This window comes from Chenopodium album, chromosome 10 (genome assembly GCF_948465745.1).
Source record: "Chenopodium album chromosome 10, dcCheAlbu1.1, whole genome shotgun sequence".
In the NCBI taxonomy this organism is placed as follows: domain Eukaryota; kingdom Viridiplantae; phylum Streptophyta; class Magnoliopsida; order Caryophyllales; family Amaranthaceae; genus Chenopodium; species Chenopodium album.
The window spans coordinates 18,696,098-18,704,768 of NC_137843.1; the positions used below are offsets into that span (position 1 = coordinate 18,696,098).

The 8,671-nt window shown below is 37.1% G+C and overlaps 1 pseudogene across 1 annotated transcript; it reads right to left on the bottom strand.

The window, feature by feature from the left end:
* On the bottom strand, positions 1-3,497 carry LOC145563751 (quillaic acid 3-O-glycosyltransferase CSL1-like; annotated as a pseudogene). The gene is made up of 8 exons (XR_014094592.1): positions 2,871-3,497; positions 2,638-2,751; positions 2,072-2,218; positions 1,716-1,928; positions 1,507-1,609; positions 1,182-1,346; positions 750-1,097; positions 1-621 (listed from the first exon to the last, which is right to left on the bottom strand). The product of XR_014094592.1 is annotated as a quillaic acid 3-O-glycosyltransferase CSL1-like (transcript).
* Between the last annotated feature and the right edge of the window lie 5,174 nt (positions 3,498-8,671).

An 8,671-nucleotide genomic window follows, 5' to 3' on the forward strand; every position in this document is an offset into this window, starting at 1 on the left:
AGAAAAGGCCAAAAAAACAAGCTAAGGCATCATGTATATGGCTACATTTGGGTAAACAAACCCTTTCCATTAACGCCTTACCAAGATCAAGTATCCTAAACTCAAGACGAAGCAAGACAATAGGATTGATTTCAAACTAGTCTGCAGAGGAATACGTGCTTTGTCCTTCCTTAACAGCATGCCTTCAATCACAGGAAGACTGATGATCAACATATAAAATGAGAAGAATGTTTGAGCAAACAATGTATCCCAACTCTGAGTGACTATCACTCTTGCAACTCCAGCAACAAAGGAAGAAAGATTCAAGGTAACTGCTGTAACAATTGGAACAAGAAACATGTTGGATGTTCTGAAGTCATACTTCCCATTTAGGTACCATGTACTTGTATCATCATCTCCGGCTTTATTGGTAGGCATAAAGCTTGTCTCTCGAATCCCCAACTTTCCCATAGCACAGTCAAGAGTACCATAAACATAGGATGTAAGACCCTTTATCACCACAATCCTTTGCTCGTTCAACCATGCATTTACTGAGCCTCCACAAAAAAAAGCCTCACATAGATGCTTTAAATGTGATGATATAAACACAAAGGCAAATGGTATGAAGAATGGGTCTGAGACCTGCATGTATCGTATAATAGAGCACGCACAATATCAAACACAAAAAAATGTGGACTCGTAAATTGTTTCATTACTATACAGTATTGAATAACTGGAGAAGTCTCACTCCATTATAATCATGTACGTACCTTAGGGTACAAAGGTATGCCATAGAAGAAACAAAGTGGTTGAATGATAGCAAAACACGAAATGGGCAGGAAATCAAGAGGGAATAAGGCAGCCCAAGAATAAATCAACCTCTGAAGGATTGGCATTCCGGGTGAAGTGTGAAACAAAGGGCAATACTTGGATAGACCAAGTTGAAGAAGGCCTGCACTCCATCTACAATATTGAATAAAAGCTTCATTGAGATTAATAGTGGCAGAACCTAAGAACTGTGGCCTTGGTGGATTTAAGTAAACTGACTTCCACCCTTGGCTGTGCAATATAAAACCGGTCATCACATCTTCCACCACTGTGTCATATCGAAAACCAACCTGCACATACACGTAACAACCCAGCCTCCGCTGAGATTAATTAGTTGGTAAAAATTATACGAGATCAGACGGTGAAATACTTGCCTTTTTACCCCACTGCGTGTCCTCTTCGTAGACACAAGTAGCTAAGAATTGAGCCTCTTGTAGATAATCAGAGGAAAATTTACTTGGATAATTAGGCTCGTCAATCTTTGAGGAGTAGATTTGAAGAACCAAAAGTATGTCTGAGCTCATTTATGTTGTCACTACCTGCATAAATTAATTAGAGCATGTTAGTTAAGAAAATAATTATTGCATGAGCTAGCTTAATTAATTAGGCTCCACCAAAAAAATTAAAAAAAAAAAAAAAAAAAAAAAAAAAAAAAAAAAAAAAAAAAGAAGAAGAAGAGGAAGTTAAAAGCAGACACACCAGCTGCAGAGATGTTAAAGCCATACAAGGCCTTCCTGTTGATGTAAAAATTAGTACCAGATAGTATTGGTCCTTGAATTCCATCAGTCCCTGGATAGATTATCTGAACCATTGCACGCTTATTTAGCTTAATCAACTTGACAACAAACACTCTAATGATCGATATTAACTTAACGTGTACATAGATAATTAGATATATGTATACTTACAGGCCATGATGCTCTCATCTGACTATCATAAACGTCCTTTTCATTAATGTTGTGAAATTTCTGAGGGTATTGTACCCAAGCTATTGAACGGTTTATCTCAGGATCAACATAAAAACACATAGCTTGACGAGCTGAATTTGAATCGTTGCAGTACATGTCACAGTCTAGGACTAGTATGTAAGGAGCATTGCTCAATATGCTGGAAACCCTTTGCTGCAACCCCGGCCCAAACAAAAAGTAAACTTGGCAATTAGATTGCTAAACGCCCTATATCTACCCTTGTGCAATTTTATTTATGGTCTAAGATGTATGTGTGGTAAGTATATATTCTTCAAAGTAATGTAATTTTAATTTACCAGAACATTTAGTGCTCCGGCCTTGAAGTGATGGTGATGAGAAGGCCGTTTCTCGCGAGCTACATAAACAAGGAAGGGCATTTTGATGTTTTCTGGGTTTGTTGTTGCAGCATTATCATCATCTCCTACAAAACTCTCATTTATCACCTGCCACACCAACACAACATATATCATATAACATACTTCTTCTGTTTTTAAATACTTGTTCTATTTCCTTATTGAAAAGCTTTTATAATATTTAATTAATATCTCTCACCTAATGGACCCACCATTAATCATATATATTAATTTCATGTTCTTTCTCCTTCAATATTCTCCACTACTTTTGCTTTTTATAATTTTTTATTCTTCCACCTACCCCACTACCTCTATATTTTATTAATTTCTCCTAAAACTCCGCGTATGGAGAAATGAAGCAAGTATTTAAAAATGGAGAAAGTATGATATAACAGCGAAAGAGGAAAAAAAAATTACAATTTTACATGTATCATATAACATGGCTTGATATCCCAACAGATACTGACATTAATAACATATCATATGATAAGACAATGAAAATAACTAACCTGCATAATTGGTGAATGATCTTGAGCACTTCTCTTATTAGCTTTGCTATCATATTTATCACCTCGTCTTTCCTTCCAGCTGCGCACTCGATCCTCGTATTCCTCATATTTCTCCTGCGCGTACAGTCACACACACACACACTACATTATTTGCTTCAGGTTTTTAGTAAGAACTAAACAAAAAAAAAAAAAAAAAAAGAGTAGCCGAGATGCAGGGGAAATTAAGAAGTAACCTTAAGTAGCTTAGAATCTTGAATGAAATGAGTGTTGTGAGATTGTTGTTGTAAATGTTGTTGAAAAAAAGCTTTAGGAGAAATTGGTATAATATTATGTCTCTTACAAAACGGTAACCACCAAGTTGCAAAGACCCAAGCATGTTTCATAGCATCCAAAGTGACAGAAGCAGCTCCATCATCAGATACATAAACACTTAATTTATCAGCAGGATAATCTAATGACATAGCAGATATAACTGTATTCATAACATCAAGCGTAGGCTCTTTGTTAGGATCAACAGTGCATACAAAAACGTCGATTTTGGGCAGCTGCTCATCCACAGGCAGATTCTCGTGGTAGGCGGTCCGAGTCAGAGGACGCCAGTAGTAGGATTGCTTGAGGATCCATGAGAAAAAGAAAAGGACCTCACCAACAAATACCAGAAGCCATGGGAGCAAAGGCACCTCATTATATACATCACCAGTATTATTATTTGTATGATCATAAAAATATGCAGCTCTTAAGCAGAAAATTGGTGCAGTAGCTAGGATATGTAATAAGGTATAGCTTCTGTTAAGGAATGCCCTTACTTTGTGAACATGCCAACCATGAAGTTTAGACTTTTCCATTTTTATTTTTTTTCACTTAAGGAAATTGAAGTGAGTTCTAAGAGAATGATAAAATATAGTATCTGAAGAGGTTGTGTCTTAACTAGTAGAGCCGTCTATAACACTCAATCACTCTAATAATAATTATATTTATAAAAGGATGAATGAAAACAGTATAGAATGAAGGTGCTTAGGATGCTCATGAATTGCATGAAGACAAATTTTATAATCTTAATTCTTAATTATTGACACTCTTATGTATAATAGCATTCATAAAAAATTAAAAAGAGATAGAATAAGACAGATATATAGTAATAAAGTTGGCTAATTGAGTTTTACATCAAATAAAATATATGGAGAGGTTGTGTGTTCGGTAAAGGCGGTCTAACCAGTGTAGAGCCGTCTAAATTTACAACACACTAACAGTAGAAGAGGTGCTGAGAATTACATGAAGACTTGTTTTATAATCTTAATTAAATTCTTAATCATTGATGTGAAAAGATATGGTCTAAAAAGGTTGACACTTTAGGTAGAATAGTAATCATAACAAAAACATTGTAATAGAACAAAACTATTTACTGTAATAAAAAGAGATAGAATCATAGAATAAGACAGATATAGTAACAAAGTTGGCTAGTTTAGTTTTACCTCTAAAAAAGAAAGACTGGCTTAAGTAGAGGAGGAACTATTCATCATTGATTACGTAATAAAAAGAGATAGAATCATAGAATAAGACAGATATAGTAACAAAGTTGGCTAGTTTAGTTTTACCTCTAAAAGAGAAAGACTGGCTTAAGTAGAGGAGGAACTATTCATCATTGATTACGTAATAAAACTCAACTCCATTGTAGTTGTTGTCTTTGAAGATGAGATATTTACGACGCGAGGAATTAGAAAATAAGCAGTGACATACAAATCCATGCCTCTGAATTTTCAGTTATATGTCCAAGTTTGTATTGTACTTGGATAACTACTGTGATAATGTGATTGATACTTACATGCATACTCCATTCCACTCATTATTCAGCCAGCCAGGCAACCTATTTATTTATTTATTTATTTTTTACAACTGAGGGCCTGTTCTCTTCGGCTTAATTTCAATTCAGCTCTAATCAGTTCATTTCAGTTCAATTTCTAATTTCCTTTTCTCATAAACAATTCTTTACAGTTCAGTTTACTTCAGTCAGAACGGGCCCTAAATCACTGAATAGGCCTTAACAACCACCCAAAAGTCCAACTAGTCAGTCATATGTAGACCTAGCAAATGGGTCATTCGGTCGGGTCTGGGTCGGGTCACTTTCGAGTCGGGTCATTTTGGGTCAGCTAAAATTCGGGTCGGGTTGGGTCGATTCGAGTTTCGGGTCAACTTCGGGTCAGGAATCGGGTCCAATTCGGGTCGGGTCAATTTCGGTCGGGTATGTTCGAGTCGGGTCAATTTCGGGTCAAGTATGTTCGGGTCAGGTCAAAAATCTGGTCGGGTCATGTTCGGGTTGTTTCATTTGTGAATCAAGCACAAATCAATAATTTTATACTCAGTATATATTTTGTTATTGTTAACAACACTACCGATTTAGTTTATGAGCTTATCTATGATTAAAGATGAACAATTTGAGTTATTTTTGGTACAAGACATTTTAAGTTCAATTATAAGGTAATTTTAGTTCAGGACATTTCGAGTATCGGGTTTGTTTGGCTCAATTTCGGATATCGAGTCTGTTTGGGTCAAACAATTCGAGTCTGGTCAACTTCGGGTCGGGTCAGGATCGGGTCAACTCCAATTTCGGGTCGGGTATGGGTCAGATCGGGTCAATTTCGGGTCATGAGTTGGATCATTCGGATCGGGTCATCGGATCTGGGTCAGGATTGTCAGGTCTAGTCATATGGGGCAGGGTGCTTGTGGTAAGCCGCCACCTTGGTTATCAACTACGAAGTATTCTGTTTTTGACATCACATGACTTTAATTTTCATTTTTACAAAACCAACTGCTTGTAAGATAGATATTAAATTACCATTGTCATTATGTACTCTTATATTATAAAATTGTATTCCGAATTTTAACATCAGTTTTAGTGGATGTCATAGAGTAAAATATAAGGATGGAATGACAGCAAAACACAAAACTGTTGATGTATTCTGAAGATATATTCTGAAGATACATTCTGAAGATATTTTGAAGGTCGTGAATGCCAATCAGGAACAATATATTCTGAAGATATTGCATTCTTGAAAGTCTGTAAATTAGGGGAAATCGAAGATAGACTACTGTCATTTGACAGTCATATATGTAAGCCTCACTTATGTTATGGAACGTTTGAGGAAATTGAACCCAGCCTGGCCTAATTATGGATGAAGAAAATAAGAAATCTTCATATCAAGGTAAAAATACAATGCTTACCGAGCTGAGATTGAGAGTAGACATTGCGGTACATGTCACTTAAGGACCAGCACATAAGGAGAATTGCTCAATATGCTGGAAACTCTCAGCTGCATCATAACAGCCAAAAATATAAATAAAGAAATATCATACTAGTCTCACCATTGGAGGTAAAAAAACAATTCATTTTGTATTTCAATACTCAAATTTGAATTTCACCATTGAAAATGGTCTAAAGAGCTCCAACTTCGAAAAAATGTGGATGAGAAGGTATTATCTCACAGAGCAATATATATGATATGAGAAGAGGTGTCTCATATACTCCCTCCGTTTGAATTACTCGCAACAAAGAGGGAGTTTGCGGACTCCTAAGCAAAACTTTTAAGAGGGTAGATTAAAGAGGAGGGGTATGTAATTAGAAGAGTTAAAAAGGGTTGGAAAATTAGTGGTCCCAATTTTAAAGGAGACCATGTGAATTTTTTTTTTTTTTTTTTGTCCCTTTCTTTTCCCTCCCTTTTTTTGGCTGGTAGCTTTTGGAGGGCTATTTTATTGCCTCAATTTTGTTATCCTCCAAACTTTTCATGAAAATCTGAAAACAATTCAAACCAAATTCAAATTTTTTCCACTAACCCCAATTCACAACCAAAAGCCCTTTATAAAAAGGGGAAACCTGTTTCATACATAACCACAAATCATTACCAAATTTCCTAGGTTTGGGGTTGGGGCGGAGGGGAGGGAAATCAAATTCCATTGTTAAATTACAGACCAGAAATTAAAGTGTCATTGTATGCAAATTACAAAACCCATCTCTACCTGAAATTAGTCTTAATTCCTAATTGCTGAGTTAGTAACAGCATTAGTAGTTTGTACAGAATTAGGTTTCATTGAAAGCTCTAAAAAAAAAGCAAGTCAGCTCCACTTCATCACCTACCATCACATCTGGAGAGGAAAAAAAAAAGGACTCATGGAAGAGGAGTTTGATGAATTTTTCAACATCAACCAACTGCTCATGGAGCAGAACACAGAAATGGAAGAGGCTTCCAACAATTCACAGTCATTGTCAGACACAAATGAAGCAACTAATCAGTAAGATACTGAATCAACAGGCATAGGGGACTCAGAATCAGAGGCAGAAGTGGAAAATCATGAAGCAAACAATGCAAGGCAAAGCAGAGAACTGAACATCCAGGAAAAGAGGCAAATAGTTGATGATATCCTGCTTAATATGGAAGGGGACTCACTTCCAAGAGGTCATCTGTCCTCATTGGCAAGAAAGCATTGTGTACACAGATCTACTACATGCAGATGGTTCAAAGAAATTAAAAAACACATTTAATTGGGAGATGTTGTAGATGTCAGGAGCAAAAAATTAGGCAAGACAGGTCCCAAGCCCAAGGAATACTCTGATGAGTGGCTAAAAGGGGAGACTTAGGGCTGTCATAGCAACCAATCACCCATCATTAAGTGATAATCACAAAGTAGCAAGGCTAAAATGGGTGTTGCAGCATATTAACCCAGTTCCAAGTGAGGGAGACCTAATATTTTTGGATATGTAACATCAAATCCACGTTGATGAGAAGTGCTTCTATCTAAACCCAGAAACAAGGACCTTTTACCTAACACCAAATGAAGAGGTACCATACAGAGCACAACAATCAAAGAAGTTCAAGTTAAAGGCAATGTTTATGGGGATGATAGGCAAGCCTCTGTATGCTGAGGATGGGAATCTGCTTCACTCAGGGAAGTATGGACTTTTCCCTTTTGTGAAGTATGAAAGGACAAAGAAGAAAAGCAAGAACAGAGAGCCAAGAACAATGGAAACCAAAGCCATTCAAAGTGTGAACAGAGAAGCAATCAGAAACATGATTATGAACAAAATCATTCCAACTATACATGTAGAATGGCCACAACGGTTATCAAAGAACATAGTCATACAATGGGACAATGCAAGGCCCCATCAAGTACCTACTGATGATGATTTTTTGGCAGCCACACAAGCTAATGGTTTTAACATTTAGTTTGTACTCCAACCTGCCCAATCCCCATACCTCAATGTGTTGGACCTTGGTTTATTTTAGGTCATACAGTCCATCCAATATCAATCTTTCCCCAAGAATTTTGGATGAACTTGTTGAGAAAGTGGCAGAGGCTTTTGAGATTTTTGATCTCGCACTTAACGGGTATACATGGATCATTCTCCAATCATGCATGATAAAAATTCTGGAAAAAAAAAGGTGGGAATAACTTCAACCCACCACACATGGCAAAGGCAAGACAAGCCAGAGAGGAGACCTTGGAAGACATACTCAAGGTAAACAGGGAATTCATTACTGACACTATGAACTACCTCAACACACTGTTTGTTCCTACTACAGGCCCTCAACCAAAGACACAAGAGTTGGAAGTGGATGCAGACTGATGATAGTGCAATTACTAAAGTTTTTGAAGATGACAATGCAAGCATACAGCCTTTTGAAGATGAAGATGCAAGTAACACCGTTTTGGATATGAAGATTGAATGAAGAAGCTTTAGAAGATCATGGACTGCCACACATAACCATTAACACTAAAACTAGGTTTTTGTTTGTTTTTGTAATGGTTATGTGTATTTTGTTAAATAGCATAGGCATATTAGTTAGGTAGCTGATATGTCTACTTTACATGGTGTTTTACCCCCGTCCCTTGGTCGTAATTGGGCCAAGAATGGAGCCCAATCCAAATCCAGCATATAGCCGGGCCCGATCGGGCAAGCTTTAGCCCGATCGGGCGGATGCCCAGAATAAGAGGGAGAAGAGAAAAGGCGGGCACGATCGGCGGCCCTACGCCCGATTGGGCG